This window comes from Diorhabda carinulata, chromosome 6, assembly GCF_026250575.1.
Source record: "Diorhabda carinulata isolate Delta chromosome 6, icDioCari1.1, whole genome shotgun sequence".
Lineage (NCBI taxonomy): Eukaryota > Metazoa > Arthropoda > Insecta > Coleoptera > Chrysomelidae > Diorhabda > Diorhabda carinulata.
In genome coordinates this window covers 19573528-19590895 of record NC_079465.1, presented here as the reverse complement: position 1 = coordinate 19590895, position 17368 = coordinate 19573528, and the positions used below count along the sequence as shown (strand labels likewise).

Sequence of the window (17368 nt, the reverse complement as noted above, 5' to 3'; positions counted from 1 at the left end):
CAACGGACAACACTGGGTAGAAAAAACAAACAATCATTTCCCAAGGTGACGAATTTTTTAGGGCAAAATGGAACACCAAAAACGTCTATAATAAATGGACTAGAAATATCTGAAATTATGGTAGTAGCAGTATTCGTACACAGGTTGCGACTGTTCAGATATGGCAACACTGCTATGATCATCATACTACTTGGTATGATCAGTGTAATTAGCGCCCTTTATGATAGTTAGACATAAAAACAAATTCAGTGGATGTAGCATCTTCCAAAAAATGTATATAATTTTTTTTCTTCAACGCCATTTATCTTGAACACGGATGGCGTTTCGAAATTTTTTTACCGAGCAAACCCCAAATATTTTTCAGTTTTCTATCTATCCTAGAGACGAAATCACTTTTTTTTTCAAATAACTTATATATTATACTCATTTTATAAAAATGTAAATTATGCACTGAGTTAGTTGCAAAAACTACCAACTCCCAACTTTCTAAGGGAAGTTGTAGCAACTATCTTTTGCTATATACGCTGTATACCGTATTCAAGTTAATTTATAGTATTATATAACTTCATAGTTTATGAGTTTTCTTGTGAAAATTCCAGAGACAAGATAATTTCCCACAAGTTTTGTGAAGGTTGGAAAATAATAAAAAAGTACTTCACTTACAAGTTTGCATTTAGTCGAAACATAATTTTAGGAAATTGATTTGAATCTAGAGGTTGTTTTTAAATAAAATTGCTCCTCAAGTATGATTTTTAGGAAAAAAATTTCAAATTATTAGTTCAATATTAACGGTGGGGCGGAAATAATTATTTATCCACTATTTTTTGGTTTTCCACCACTAATTTTTCACGAAATGCGTTGCAAAAATATTTTGAATCAATTTATAAGCTCTAACCCAGCTGATGTACGAGAGTTATCGAATTTTTTTTTTCTTTGATCATCGACCCACGAATATAAACAGAAACCAAACATTAAAAATGGTTCAAGTTTCAAAGTAATCTCTAAGCGCATGCGTGTTGATATCGGATTGAGGTTAGAAACTTTTCAGACAACCATCATATAAACAAATACCTTGAAAAAGTGTAATTAAGGTTATAACTATCGGAGTTGTGTGCCTGAATTAATCTTGAAGCTCCTTAAAATAGCCATTAACTGCTTCATTGTTGGAAAATCTTCCACCAACGAGCCTTTTATTTAAATCTGGGAAGAAAAAATGATCCAAAGGAGCTATATCTGGTGAATAGGTAGTATGAGGTAGTAATTTAAACTTTAATTCATCAATTTTGGCTATTATAATAACGATTCTGTGAGCTGGTGCATTGTTTTTATAAAATTACACTTTTTTCCTAGCAAAAACGGCTATTTTTAATTGATTTCTTTGCTCAAACGTTCCATAATACTCGCATTTGATATTTTTTTCTTATTCGAGATAGTTATCAAAAATTACTTCACGTGTATCCCATGAAACGTCATGACTTTACCTGAAGATGGAATGGTCTTTGTCTTGGACTTATGTTTTATCCATGGTTACGAAACAGCGTGATTTACCGCACTTTTTGAGATCCCTTCTGTGTCTTCTAGATCACGCATTTTCATTCAACTATCATCTAGTACTGATTTGTTGACTTTCTGCAACATTACTGGAGTCTTCACCTCCGCCTCCCAATATTATACAATTGATAACGAAGAAGATTGTGGCAGTGGTATTTTCAAGCAACTACTGCCATCTCTAGGTCAGGCCAGGTACTTCTGTGGCCATCCTCGCAGTGAAATCGTTTGAGTCTAAAAATAATAGAAGGATTTCTTTTTTCACTATTATCATTTTTTTTTTAGAATTTATGTTAAACAGATTAGGTAGTAAACTTTTTATATTTATGCCTGAAAATCTATTCATAATAATAATTTCTTAATTCAAATCCAATTTTCGTTCCAATTCCGTTCAATTCCAAACAAGATATAAGAGAGAAATTAATTGTTCTCTTTAAACAAAATTCAATAATTGAATAGAATAGAAAAAGAAAACATGAACAGATAATTTGAATTTTTTTGAATATTGAAATTAAGATTAGAAATCCTAATTTCTTTTTTCCAAATTTTCCAAATATCTTGCGGTTTATAAAGTTAATAATGGACGCGCTGTATATTATCATTAGAACAAACTTGTTTACGGTTTTCAGTTTCCCTATTGTTACAAATTTAACGATGTAATAAATAATTTATTAACAGTAGTTCAACCGTTGCGTTAGCAAGTAACTCTGCATTGTATTCCACGTCAATCGATATCCATCAACTATTACAGCTCAAAATATTCAAACATATTAACTACATTCGATTACATCAGCATTAGCTAGAAAGATCGATCTCTAGTCCTTCTATCCTGCAAATTTAATTATAATCATGTTCACAATAAAATGTAATGAAAATTTCAAATCCAAAAAGGGATTTTTGTTGAATTTTTCACATAAACATAGTATACGTCACAATTTTTTAATACAGAAAGGTTAAATGGAAAGTTTCCGTTCTAAAAAAGGGAAAAAACATTTTTCTCTGTCTAGTTTCAAGTGTACAGACTTAGTGTAGTGATGTTCTACACATCTTTAAACTTATGAATTATTAGTTTCAGTCCCTTTTCTAAAAATAGGCGTTTACGTAAGTCTCTCATGAAAATCTTTCTTCCGCAAGTGAAACTTTGAGGTTAGGAAACAGGAATAATCGTTAGGGGTTAGTTTTGGTGAGTACGGTGGGTACGGTCAGCTAATTCGATGTGTATTTCATCATTTTCATGAACCGGAGTGTGGGAAGGTACGTTCTGTGTTGAAAAAGCATTTTCAGTGGCGAAGGTAAGTATTAGTAGTTTTTTTGCTCGTTTTTCTTCTTTACTTTCTCTGCGTACTCCAATCGATGCTAATTGATTGGTTTGGGATCCAGTATGCTGGACACTTCCTGCATTTCTTCTGGCCGTCAGATCATTATTTATTCAATAAAATTTTCACGAAGAAAAAATTTGAAGTTGGTTGAAGCCATAGAATACGATGAGCTGCAGCTTACTTTTTGTATAATTATCTAATAAACAAAGTGAACATTTTAAACTGATATAATTCTTGAGACATTCTTTGTCTAAAACCTTTGTAAATTATAGAGTTTTAAGCATTTATATTTTTAATACAAAATGGTTCTTTATAACCCTTATAAATTGGAGATGATTGAGTTGGAATTTCTGGAACCGTTGGTGATATTCATACTGAAAAAACTGTTTACTCTAACACTACATTAACAGTCACAATGTCTGACGCGTGTTTTGATAACCAAGTTATCGTCTTCAGAAACTGGAGGTATACTGTTTACCTTCAGTCTCTGAAGACGATAACTTGGTTATCTAAACACACTGTTTAGACTACTACTACATCCAACACTCACAATTTAAACTGTCTGACGCGCATAAACTGTTTAGCTTGGTTATCGAAACGCGCGTCAGACAGTTTAAATTGTGAGTGTTGGTGTAGTGGTAGTCTAAACAGTGTGTTCAATCTGAATATCGCCAACGGTTGGAGAAATTCCAATTTAATTCTCCATATTAGTAAATCTAACATCATTAACATAAATATACATTTGATTACAAACCACAAACGTTTAAGTAACTTCGATGGAACTTCAACATCCCGCACATCTCGGTTTTCATGTTTGGAAAACAAAACTCCAGGAGTTAGTGGTAACTTGCCAGAAACAGACATTTCTTCATCTCATTTTTTCATAGAAAACTTCCGAGGCAGTTTCCAAGAAGTTTCTACGTCTATTAATATTAGAAAGTTACAAGAAGCCGCAATTTTCACAAAGGGGGCGTAAAAATTGGTGTACTTGGATTCGTTTGAAAGATACTTTGTTAATAAAAAAAAGTACGAGGCTTGTCTGAAAAGCTCACAACTAGAAATTGAGTAATATATATATATATATATATATATATATATATATATATATATATAACATTTCATTCATGTTGAGCGCTTGGCTTCTGTATGACCATCGTTTAAGTGCCTTTTCTATGTTTTCTTTTCCAGTTTTTCGCAAAATGAAAAATTTGTTAAATGAGTAGGTGCTTCAAATGCATTGAGAACCGAAAACAACAAAATATTGTTTTGGAGAAGCTGTTCATTCATGTTAAGTACTGAATTGTATTGAGCACTACTGTGAAGATACTTCTAAAGAAAACATGTAAGAAAAAAAAGAGATAAAATTAAATTCACCAACACTAAAAAAATATTTGACATTATAATGGAAAATCCAGTAAGAAATCATGTGAAAGAGAAAGATTTGGATGTGCTGAATAATAATAAAAGGTAATAAAGTGGAAAAGTGTGAGGAGCTGAAAGGACCTTTTCGACCGTAGCTGTTACAATTCGACAAACAAATGACATGAAATAATATACAGGATGTTCTTAAATTTATGCGGCAAAATTCAGATGATTGCTCGTAAAATTAAAGTGGGTCTTTCTTATAACAAAATTTCCTCAACCCACTCCTTTACGAGATATCACCCTTAAAAGGTGGTGACTACAATTAGTGACTATTTTTCACTCAATTTATGAAGAAAATTATAAATTATGTTTTTTTTTTCTTTTTTCTGCAGCTATTGGTTTTTGAATAAAAAAATTTAAGAATATAAAATGGATTTAGAAAAAAAATTTTAAATTATAATTTTATTTTATCACCCTCAGTTAGTCCTTTGAGAGAGCACAAAAATTAGTTTCTAAAACTACTGAAATTTTAGTAAAAATTATATAAAAATTCAATTATAGTCACCATCTTTTGAGGGTGATATCTTCGTAGAGGGTGGGCTGAGGAAATTTTGTTAAAGGAAAGACATATCCCAATTTAATACGAGATATCACCTCCAGAATTAACGCGTGAATTTATAAACAACCTGTTTATACGCCTTAAAATGGAGCTGGTCAAAATATTTTGAAAATAGATATGTCAAAAAAGTCATAATTGAACATTATCAACTACATAATTCACGGTATTTTGTAAGTTAGTGTTTTGTACCAATGATAAAACTATACTCCGGGAAAGTTGAAAAACCATCATGCACTTTTTCCCATAAAGAATATTATGTCCATTATGGAAAATATATTTACAATAATAAATTTACAATTTAAATTTCAATTCTATAACAATAGTTTTTTTTCAGTTTTGAAAATTCATAATAGCGGACACGTGAATTCACTTATATATTAACAATTTTGGAATTCGATTTACTGCAATTAGCCAAGTTATAATTTCAATGTCAATGGACATTTTTTACTATGGAAAACCATGGAAACAACAGATGTCGATTGATAATAAGGACAGTAAACGAAATTTAAAAGAACTATTATGAAAATAAAGAATTTCACTCTCCAGTTGTATACACAAACAGAAGATTAAAACATGGATGTGGTTTATACACCTTATTTTCCAAAATACTCTGTTAAATTCGAAACCTAAAAACTCAATAACGACAATATTTACACTATTATGGTGGGTTCACACGATACAGACGTCCATAAAATTCTATAGAATTTTGTGTTTGGGTGAAATTTTTTAATCATAGTCTGTACAGATTCGAACAAAATTTGTATCGTCTGAACCCACCTCAAGCTTCGCAAACGATTAGATAATTTAGATTCTGAACAACTGGAAAGCTTTTAGTCGTATTTGCCACACAACAAGCGCTTTATCGTACAAAAAATTGGTTTTTCCTAATTTTAAAAAATGAAAAAGTGAATCGAGAATTATTATTTTTCACAAGATTCATTCGAAGAAACGATATACAGCGTATTACGGCATTTTGTGCAAAAAATTCGGGAGTGACTAGATGCCAAGGGCGGATCACGCCCAATGGTTAACAGGGACAACCTGTACAATATAAAGATAGCAAGAATGAGTTTTAATAAAAAAGTATTAAAAAACATTTATTGTTTAGGAGATTTGTGGATATTTAGATCGTTGTACATGCCGAAATAACCGTTGGCTATAAAGAAACATTTTGAAGAAAATTAACATAAATTGTAATTATTTATAGAAAATACTTACAGAAGATATTAAAACATTTCTAATTGGAATTCAACAAAATTTAGGTGGTTTACCTAATTTATAATGTTCAAATGTATATTAGAAAATATATTTAAAAGTAAGTTCTGATTTCGCAGCTCTGAAGAGCTGTAGCTCGTATGAGTAAATTTTTTTATGCCACAGCATTATTTTCACGTCATGCACTCCCGAATTTTTTTATCAAATCTCGAAACACCCTGTATATTAATTTAATTTCATCAGGTCCGTAGAGATTTTCAAAGTTCAGACGCTTAGCTTGCGTTTTTCTTGTAGTAACACAACTTGTATTGTGAATTGTATTCAGGATAAAAATTAACGGATATGATTACAGAGGATCTTTATACGATGAACCGAAAATATTTAGGGAAATTAATGCCGAGTAAGTCAATTATTAACCGGTGAATATTTGTCAAAATACCGCGTATTTTTAATGAATAGAATCTACCATATCTTCTTAATTCATTTCAACTAATAGATAGAATTTCAAGTTTTTTTGGATATGAACATTTCCTGCTGATGTTACGACCTTTGCCGTGGGAATGCATTATTCCGGATCATTTATTTCTGTCACTGGTAGGCGCAATTTAAAAATATGAGTCTATTTGTAGCGATTAACTATTTTTAGAAAGTTACTTTAGGTTCGTGTTCGGCCGACGGACACTCGTATTATTCTCTAGCCAAAATATTCCAGTCATATTTGTGGTTCCTATTTTGAAATGACTCTAATAGAACAATCGGAATGATAACGATATATTTCGGGAAAATGTTAATTTATATCAAGTGTAAAAATATGTAAAACTTAATAGGGTTTGTCAATGGTACAAAAAACATAAGATAAGTTAAATTTTGAACTACTATAAAATCTTCTTCTTATTCTTTTTTGTGATGATAGGCTCAATCTGATGGGCTCAATCTGATGGGCTCAATCCTTAGATTATCTACCCAGGCTAAGTTAAGGTTTCTAAAATTTGAGTTAACTGTCTAGAGTATTATCCCGTATTACTCATAGTCATCACTCCTTCCAGCAATTTTAACTTATCATATTTTACAGTTTATTACATAACATTGGTATTGCGATTTTTAGTTCAACTCTTCTTCTTTTCAACGCAACTTTCCAAATGATGATAGGACCACCCGGTGAGCAAGACTGGCCCTTTGAAAAAAGGGACCTTCCATAATTTAATTGCCTTTTTGCAAAAACTATTGGAGCCACAGGGCCCATCTTTAGAGAATTGATTAACTACATAGAGATCTCGGTTTTCAGTTAATAAAAACCTTTATATTCAAATTTAAACTAATTTTAAACTATTTAAAAAATTAAAAATTTTCTCCTTTCGGTTAATTTATCTAAGGAACAAATTATGGAAATTAAATTTATAAAAGCTTATTTTGAAAATTTTTCAATTCTCTACAGTATTACCCATAATAACAAATAAAGTCTTGCATAGATTCAGTGCAAAACGCAAAAAACAAAATTTTTAACAATTTTTTGGTGTTTTTATTTTTTAAAAAAATAACACATAAACAAAAAATGTTGAATTTTGTGCGCATACCTTTTATTTAATTCATAGAACACTATGGCATTGTTTTTTTGTTTACTATTAATTTTGTCACCAAAAAGTTTTTTTTTTCTTAAGTGCCCTAGCCTATAATCCTTATCTTCAACTACCTTTAAGGGGTAGTTGAAAACAAAATGTTTTTTTTCATAAATTTCTCAACAAAATTAATACCATATCTTCCGATTTATTATTTGTTGATTTCGTCAATACAAATCTTCTAGTATTCTTGTAATCAGTTCTTCATTTTTTCTTCTATGTAATGCTCTGCAGGTTTTGCACTCAATATTTCCATAATATTTCTTTTTTGGAACCACATCTGATGAATCTTATTTTCTGAAACATCTTGGTAACTTCAAGAGAATCCAGGACTTTATTTCTGCAGTTGAGTATCTCCTAGAAATTAGGTTTCAAATTAAATTCCGTGTACAGTTAACGAGGAAGTTTGTGTGATAATCCCAGAAACGTGATAACTTTGGTAGACGACCTCTCTGAAGACATCAAAGACAATAACGGTTAGTTTGTAAGTTTGGTGGTGATCAATGTCTTCATATTGTCCTGAGGACTAGGTGGGACGTAGATGGTTCGATGTTACATATATCGCGTCAAGATTCTTGAATGATGTTTTTGAATTGAGACTTGCGATCTTGATCAATCTAAACTAAGATTGTTGGAGGCTTCTTTGGCATAGCGATTTGCAGATTTTTTTCCAGTGACTCAAATAAAACCAGATGAGAGAGACTGTTCAATAATAGACAATAAGAGTTTAGTAGATGTCATGATGTTTGAGGTTATGGTTCACTCGTGGAAATGGTTTTAATTGACCATAGCTTGATTATGTTTGGTCTCTACAGAAACATGCTTTTTCATATAATGAATATGTTAATTCCAGTTCAGTTACTGAGGAAAATTTAAAATAAGGATCTAGATGTACTAATCCTTAATAATTAGAATCCTCCAAAGCCCACAGGATGTGAATATTTGGCCCATTTTATAATAAATTTCTATAATTCTATATGAGATGACGTAGATGTTAACCACCCTCAGTACTTGGTACCTCGTAGCCCTTTCTGTGGTGATATATGTGTTCACCGATATTGAAAACCCCCAGAGTGTATATATTTAGCTCATTTTATAACGAATTTCCATGGAGATCTAAGGGACCACGTAGATGTTGATCACCCTGAGTACTAGGTATCTCGTAGCCCTTTCTGTGATGATATTTGTGTTCAGCAATATTAAAAACCCACAGAATGAATATATTTGGCCCATTTTATAACGAATTTCCATGGGGATCTAAGGGATGATGTAGATGTCGTCCACCCTGGTTACCAGGTACCTCGTAGATCTTTTCTGTTATTATATTCTTATTCAGCGACCTCGAAAAGCCCCGATTAATGATTTATAAATTTTCGATAATAAATTTTCTGATATTTTCCCGAATCGAATGCACTTTGTTGCATCTTAATCTGTCTTACTGCTAAAAAAGTTTCGCCCTTTTTTGTTCTGTTCTCAACTAGAGTTAATAACACTGAATCACATAAAGTTTTTCTTTTAATGATAACCTTGTATTTAAATACAGTTAACTACTAATTTTGACAGATTATTATTATTATAAAGAAAAATATGTTTTCCGAATAATCCACATACTCTTTGACAATTAAAATTATTTTTGAAATTGGTATTTATTCAAACATGAAAATATTTATTGAGGATTTATTATCTTTTAGATGAGTAGCTTCGCTTTTCTAGGGACATAGTATATATTGAGTCCTTGAAATTATCTCGTGGATCAAAAGCAAAAATATTGATATCTATACAATTTTAGTTATAATATTGATCAATAGATCACCTAGAACATGAATATCAATATAAAAATATGTTTTAACTGAAAAAATTGATTTTTCTCAGTTGTAAAACACCAGGTGAATTATTTGTAGTTGCATAAAATTTTTTAAAATTAAATTATAAATTTTACTCAAATTGTTTGTCTTTTCATCATTTTACAACTTCCATCTTGTTTTTGAATACTAATAATTGAATGTTTTAACTTTTGTTAATTCAGTTTCATTCTTTTATCGTATTGATGATATTTGAATCTACTTCGTAAATACAGAGAAGTCTGTCCAATGTCCTATTATTTTTTCAGGATATTTATTTTCTTTTAAAGCAGTTTTTGCTTTATGGCTAGCTAAGCTAAATTCAGGATGTGATAGTTGGATAAATTCATCCAAAAACAGAATGGGAATATTCATGATAAATTTTCTTAAGACAGTTTCCTCTAGATGTTCAACTACAAATTGTGCTATAATTGTGGTCATCAATTATTGTAATTTTTTGCATCTTTTACTTACTATTTCATGCAAAATGAAAATCCAATTTAAAAAGATAACACAGAGATAATAATCCTTCAAATAGAAACACTCACTAAAAATAACAATAATCACTTGGAAATTTAAACCACAAGATCACAATCAACATAATCCAAAATAATGACACGATTATCCAAAAAAGATTTTTTATGTGAGGACACTTCAATTGAGTTTTTTTTTATTTTTTATATGCGAAATAATTTTGACTCGCGTTGTATAACGACGTAAACGTAACCGTTGTATATCTCGGACTGAGAGCCCTCGATCTACACCATACCAAAGCTCGCTCTCGACTGAAGACTGGTTCCCTTCCAAACGACCAGAGAGAGAAAGATGGAGAGATTGCGCGGCTATTACAATAGAAAAGGACCAGTTTACTGTTCCTAATTACAAGGGAACGAGAAACAAACGTCTTCAGGAGGATCAAGTAGCGCCATACAGTGCTAGCGAGATTTTAGAGGGCAAAACTCGAACTAATTACATTAATTAGTTGCAGTTAACCCTTCTACTTTCTATATTTTTGTTATTAGTTCTGATTCAGAATCTAGAATTTACGGCCGCTCGACATGTTTCTTTGAGGATTTAAAACCCATAAAACTATGGTTTATTTACTATAACTTATACAGGATGATTTATAATTGAAAAGTCTCGTGGGAAAATCGTCGATGTCATTGAAATTGTGTTTAAAAAATATGGATTAAAACATTACAAATAAATTATCAAGAGTTGTACAAGGAAAGTTCAAGGAAAATCCAAAATTTGTCTTGGAAAGTATTGAAAATTCCAAAAAGCCAAGTAATAATAATAACTTATAGAAAAACATAGAAGACACAAACAAAGATATGATAAAAAACGAAGGATTGAAAATAAACGATAAACAAAGAGAATAGAGAACAAGTAGGAGTAGTAGAATTCCAAACAACAAAAGATGAATAAGATCGATAAAAATATAATAAAACAAAAACTGAAACTGAGGAGGCACCAGGAATAGACGAAATAAGGGAAGATATGATAAAAGTAAAAAAATGGTCAATATACAAGAAAGGAGACACCAGAAACGGTCACAATTATAGAGGAATCAAATTACTCAGTTCAACCACCAAGATTTATACGAGAATAATAGAAAGTATACTTAGAGAAAATCTAGAAAAACCATAAAGGATTCACATAAGAATTCAGAACAAACAGAGGAGCAACAAATGCAAACTTCATAACTAGAGAAATCTTAAAATGATTAGTTAAGAAGCAGAAACAGAAGACATGATGGATATTGCGAGAAAAAATGACTAAAGCATGCAAGAAAAATCAAAAATTCTTTTTGGGAGCTATCAAAAACATCAAAAAAACAAGTAATAATAATAAAAAACTCACAGAAAAATATAAAAGACACAAAAGGAGATCTTTCAGAAGAAAACGATTGAAACGAAACGATAAACAAAGAGAATAGAGAACAAGTAGGAGTAGTAGAATTCCAAACAACAAAAGATGGAAAAGATCGATAAAAATACAATAAAACAAAAACTGAAACTGGAGAAGGCACCAGGAATAGACGAAATAACGAAAGATATGATAAAAGCGGAAGAATGGTCAATATAAAAGAAAGGAGATACCAGAAACGATAACAATTATAGAGGAATCACATTACTTAGTACAACCCCCTAGATTCAAAAAATGGTTAATTAGTTTGACGTTTGAATAAGATTTCTGTGTCGTAAAATTAATCGCCGGTGATTTGTTTATAATCGAGTAACGCCTGCCACGACATATTATAAGGTATGTATAAAGAAATTTTAGTATGTAAACAGTAGATGAGAATACTTGGAGGTCACAAACCTTGTCTAACGGTGACTTCAGGTATCAGGTGATAAAGATGTGCCATAAATAAGCTCATTCACTTCGAAGTATAAAGTGCGACGTTTATATTACTTTGTTTGAACAACGATTTCATAATAGTATTCATAAAACCGTACAAATTGATTGGTTAAGACACACTTTCAAAATGATAAAAATCTAAATTTTTCGATTGACTAATTTCATTCGTTTTCTATGAGTTTTTCTTATGAAAATTGGATAATATACAAGATATAAGAGGGACTTTTTCAACCGAAACTTCTACGTCTTGAGACACTGAAATCGGAAATTTTTTGGAAAAAATGGACACCGCTCAATCCTCATGGAAATTGGGCTTAGACCAATTTTTCTTAAACATCTCACAATGATAGTTTACAGCAAGCCGATTAAAATTTTTGATGGGTACTAAAGCTCCAACCATCCACAACTACCCCTTCGAGTGTTCGAATTTCCATAAGGATTGAGCAGGGTCTTTGAATTTACCGTTGCGGATCCAACACCAAAAGATGCCTCAATCGCTGAATAATTCAGAGTGGCAATTTCGACATCCTCTAAACAACCCCGTACGGAATCTGCAGCATGTGGACAGGCATTATCCTACATATTGACATGCTAAACGACGTGATCATCTAAAATTTCTACGGTTCACGGTTCCATCGAAATGCCAGTAAACCATCCAGGAACCTACACCAAAAGCCACGAAGTCTTCTGTAGACCCTTTTTTTCTATCGATTCCTTGCAGACACATTCTGTTTTTGTCTGAGAAGGAAACGGAGCCTCATTATACTTCATTTCAATTAACCTTTCCTCTGACAAATCGTAGATGGACTATTCGGTAGGTTGTGGTTAATTTTAAGCCAGTAGCTGGTCTTTTTGACTCAAGGTTAGCTGCCTTAAGTGTTCTTCTGACTATCCAGCGACTCCTCACGTTTCTCTGAGCTCTTGTAGGAGCTGAACACCAGTGAAGGTCTGATTTCTCAGTATTGACAATGAATCGGTCATCTCTCTGGAATGTGCCTTTTTTTTCTTCCGTCTACGATGACAATTAAAAGTTTCTTGGCAAACATCGAAAAAAGCTGAATGACTCACTGGCCTCTTCTCGCTGACTATGAACTTGTCCTAATAGGGTAACATCTTGAGCAACAGGAGATAGAAGGGAAAAGAATAGAAGATAAAACGAAAAAAACGCATGGAGAATAAGTAAAAAGAAAGATTTTTAATTCAATATAATAAACTCTTGATAATGTAATTGTAGTTTATAGTTAACATCAGCCTCATTATATCGATAAATCGTCCCCTTATCAAATGTCAACAACATACTGAATGTTTCTGTTACTGGATTGATAAATCTACAAATTATCTTAATTGTCTTAATTAGTAACATTACGATGTTGTTATAGATTGCCTGCAAAAAATTTGAAATTCACACTATTACATATTTGTTTCTTCATCATTGAATATACAGGATGTACTAGGACTTGATGCAAAAAATTCGAAAGTCTAAAAAATCTGAGACATAAGAAAAAATGTTTAACAGAAAGATACTCTGTGTTCAACTCGATAAAATGTTTGAGATATATGTAGAAGCCGTTTGCCATAAAGAGACATTCTGAAAAAAAATATCAAAAATTGTGATTTTTTATTGGAAATTAAACATTTTTTCGTACTGCATACTATGTGAGATTAACCAGAAAGACTGAACTACACTCGTTGATAATACATTTGTTGGAAAAGTTAGGTTTACATATAAAGCTGGTTTCACACGAGTTGGTTTTATTGATTCTCATAATTTATTTTTATAGGCAGTTCAACATCCCCACGGTACAATTTAAACAAAGAATCACTATCGACTTTATGTTAATGTATGCAAATAGAGAGTAATGATTTACTAGATCTATGTTTTGATTATAACCTGAATGGTCAGCGATACTAAGAATTTCTCCAAAATGATTACCCACCTATGTTATGTGATATTCCTCCAAACATTCGCAGAGACACGTGGTCCATTCACCAAGGAGTCCCTTTCCACGGTCTAAATGATGTAAAAAATTACCTTAATAACATTTATTCCTCATAGATGGATTGGTTGGGGAAGTTCATTTGCATGGCCACTGCTTCCCCTGAATTGAATACAATGGATTCATTTTTTCTACAATTCAATTTTTTCCTTATGTAGTACATTAGAAATGTTTGATTGTGTTCCAGTACCTCCTGTGAGTAATTTTGATAAAATGATCACAATTTATGATTATTTTTTTCAGAATGTCTCTTTATGGAGAATGGTTTTCTTGGCATGTACATATCTCCTAAACCATAAATTTTATCGAGTTAAACAGAGAGTAGCTTTTTGTTGAAAAATCTATTGAAATATCCATTTTTGATATTTTTAGATTGTACAGGTTGTCGCTGTAAAAATTACGGATTGTTAACTTGGCACGTACAACGATCTAAACATCTACGTATCTCCTAAACCATAAATTTTGTCGAGTTCAACAGAGAATACCTTTTTATTAAAGAATGTGTTAAAATATTCATTTTTGATATTTTTAGATTGTACAGATTATCCCTGTAAAAGTTGAGGATTGTAAACTTGGCATGTACAACGACCTAAACATCTACATATCTCCTAAACCATAAATTGTATTGAGTTAAACAGAGAGTACCTTTTTATTGAAAAATCTATTGAAATATCCATTTTTGATATTTTTGGATTTTACAGGTTGTCCCTGTAAAAGTTACAGATTGTGGTCAAAAAATACTAAGAATACGTTAGATGAGGAAATGCAGACTATACAACTTTTTTTTGTGTAATTCTCCAAAAACTAAGAAAGTTACATGTATCATGGCTCTAGATAACTGGAACTAGACTTGCAGAAAATCCAAAGAGAAACAAAAATTTGTTGGACAAGTTTTCTTATCATGACTGACAATCCTGTTATAGTTTTCTGATTCATTTGTATTCACAAATGATTCTTCTATTTTGCTCTTGTTTAATTTGATATGCCAAGTTTGAGTGAACAACGTCTTCTTTTTCTTTTTTCCTTTTTCTACTATTCAGCATCTGTTTGGAGGTCTTCTTGAAATTCGTTTTTCATCCATTACCTATTTAGCCCATCGATTTTCCATCATTTTTTCGGCGTGGTCTCTCCAATATCATCATTTCAATTTCGTGAATCATACTTATCCTGAATTTCTAGATCTTGTTTTGCAGCTCAGCTTCTTATTTGATCGCCTGGGCTGACTTCTTTAATAGTTCTCAATCTTTGTTAATGATGATACAAGTATTGTCAAAGGAGCAAAAGGCAAACAGAAAACTGATCGATCATGATCTTCTTGGCCTCACCAGACTTATTTCTATTCCCGAGAGCATCAAGGCTCGTCCAACGGACCGAGTTGAGCATCATCTCGGTCCAAGCCTCTGTAAATGCGGAAGGTTGTTACTTTGCAAAATTAATAATCGTTTGTACTTTTTTGAATAAATTATTTAAAAAATGAGTCCTACTACTTTCAAAACTGACCTTATATATAAAAAACTGCACGGAAAAACCTGCGCGCACCAATAGTCTAATATTTATATTGATTATTTGAGGCTGAAGAATCAACAGTTACGAGAATTCTGAATTATTATAGAAGGAAGGCATAATTAATTTTTTTAATGTATCGTAATTAAATACGTTTTTGGTAGGTAGAATGGTGAGTGAGGCTGAGGAATATGTGCCCATTAATTAACAGAAAAATGTTTTATGATGTATAATTTCTCTTGAAAGGACCAATTAAAAGGCAATTATTGTTACTATGTAGTTGCTGAGTTAAGTTGTGCGACTGTAATATTTTATGACAAGTCTGAATCTTATCATCACATAATTTGAAAGGAAACATAAATAGATCTCTTCTTATTTTGATTTTTGGTTTTTTTTTTCGTTTTTCTAATATTAAGTAGGAAATTTCTAAAGCAATAACACAAGAAGTTGTTTTATACAATGTGCCCTAACAAGTGTAAATAAATTATTTATTTTTGATTAGAATAAGATGATGATTTTACCAATATGTCCAAAATTTATAATCAAAAGTTTGTTAATTAATCGATTTTCCGAATAAAAAATAATTTGATATCTTCTAACTACGGTCAAATGAATATTTCTGGCTATATAAATTGGTATAAAGCGAAATTTTTTGTGAAACATCATTAACATAATCTTCAGGAAACTTGATATTTAAAAGCAATGTCGTGAATCTATTAGAGTCTCAAAAGAATCAAGTTTTACTTCGGAAAAGTTCGTATTGATACATTTCTCGCCGAAAATCGATTTTATCCATCAGTATAATCCCCTTCAAGAGCAATATAAACATTCCAACGCTTCTCTAACTTCTCGATGCCTTAATGCAAAAAGGATTTGTCTTTTGCTTCAAAATAGGCCTCAATTTCAGCAATTGCTTCTTCATTTCAGCTGAATTTCGAACCGGCGAGCATTTTTTTGAGATCAGCTTATAGTCAGTAGTCACTGGGAGTCAGATTTGGACTATATGGTGGATGAGAAAGCAATTCGAGGTGTAATTTGTACAATTTAACCATTGACTTGTGAATCGGTGCTTTGTCTTGGCGGAATATTGGTTTTTTGGGTTCACTTTTTCCTTGTTTTCTGTTCTGAAACGATCCAACAACTCTATTCATTATCCCTCTCTTTTGGAGATAGTCAATGAACAATATTCCATGCGCATTCCAAAAAAATGAAGCCACAACCTTCTCAGATGACTGTTGTGCCTTTGAACGCTTTGGACTGTGTGTAAACGCGGCAGCGTCTTTGAAAAAAGCTTCCGTATGGTCAAATGTTCTTGCATCATTGTAAACACACTGCCTTCTGATATCTCACGTAATATCAATTTACGATTAGATATGACCAATTAGTGTATTTTTTTTTCTGGATTAACCACCTCAATTGGATGACCAGAACCATCACCATCGTCGGTGTTTGTAAGACTACGTTCAAATTTAACAAACCAAAAACAAATGGTTCTTTTCGATTGGACAGAGCCCGTATAACATTTTTGCAGCCATTACTCAGCTTGTACAGTATTTTTCTTCGTCAAAAAGCAATGATAAATTAGCACACGAAATTTTTTTTTAATCCATTGTTTTGAAAATAACAACAATAGTAGCTTCACTTTTTTCTGACTAATCGAAATGTATCGAAATTTCACTCATAGTCTTTTGAAAGTTGGTATTTCATAAACGTCATATGTATTTGAAAATGGCAACGCCATCTGTGTGTGAGTCTCAAGATTAATTGAGTTATGTATTAGATGGTTATTGGATTAGATGATAAATGATTTGTTTCTTTCATTATTATTAAATATTATGTTCGATTTTATAAATTAATCACTTGTCTCGTTAATAATTATTTATATCAATAACGCGGTGATATTTTGCGAGTATATCTGGATATTTTTTCAATATATAATAAAAACTTATGCTGGAATTACCTTACCGGGAACAGCAGCCCT

The 17368-nt window shown here is 31.6% G+C and overlaps 1 protein-coding gene across 3 annotated transcripts in view; it reads right to left on the bottom strand.

Moving 5' to 3' along the window:
• Positions 1 to 10305, bottom strand: part of LOC130895199 (irregular chiasm C-roughest protein-like) — a 201851-nt gene extending 191546 nt beyond the window's left edge. For all 3 annotated transcript variants that reach the window (XM_057802385.1, XM_057802384.1, XM_057802386.1), the window contains exon 1: positions 9998 to 10305. The gene's annotated coding sequence lies outside the window, so the exon portion shown is untranslated. The remainder of the gene's footprint in view (positions 1 to 9997) is intronic.
• Positions 10306 to 17368: the final 7063 nt, after the last annotated feature.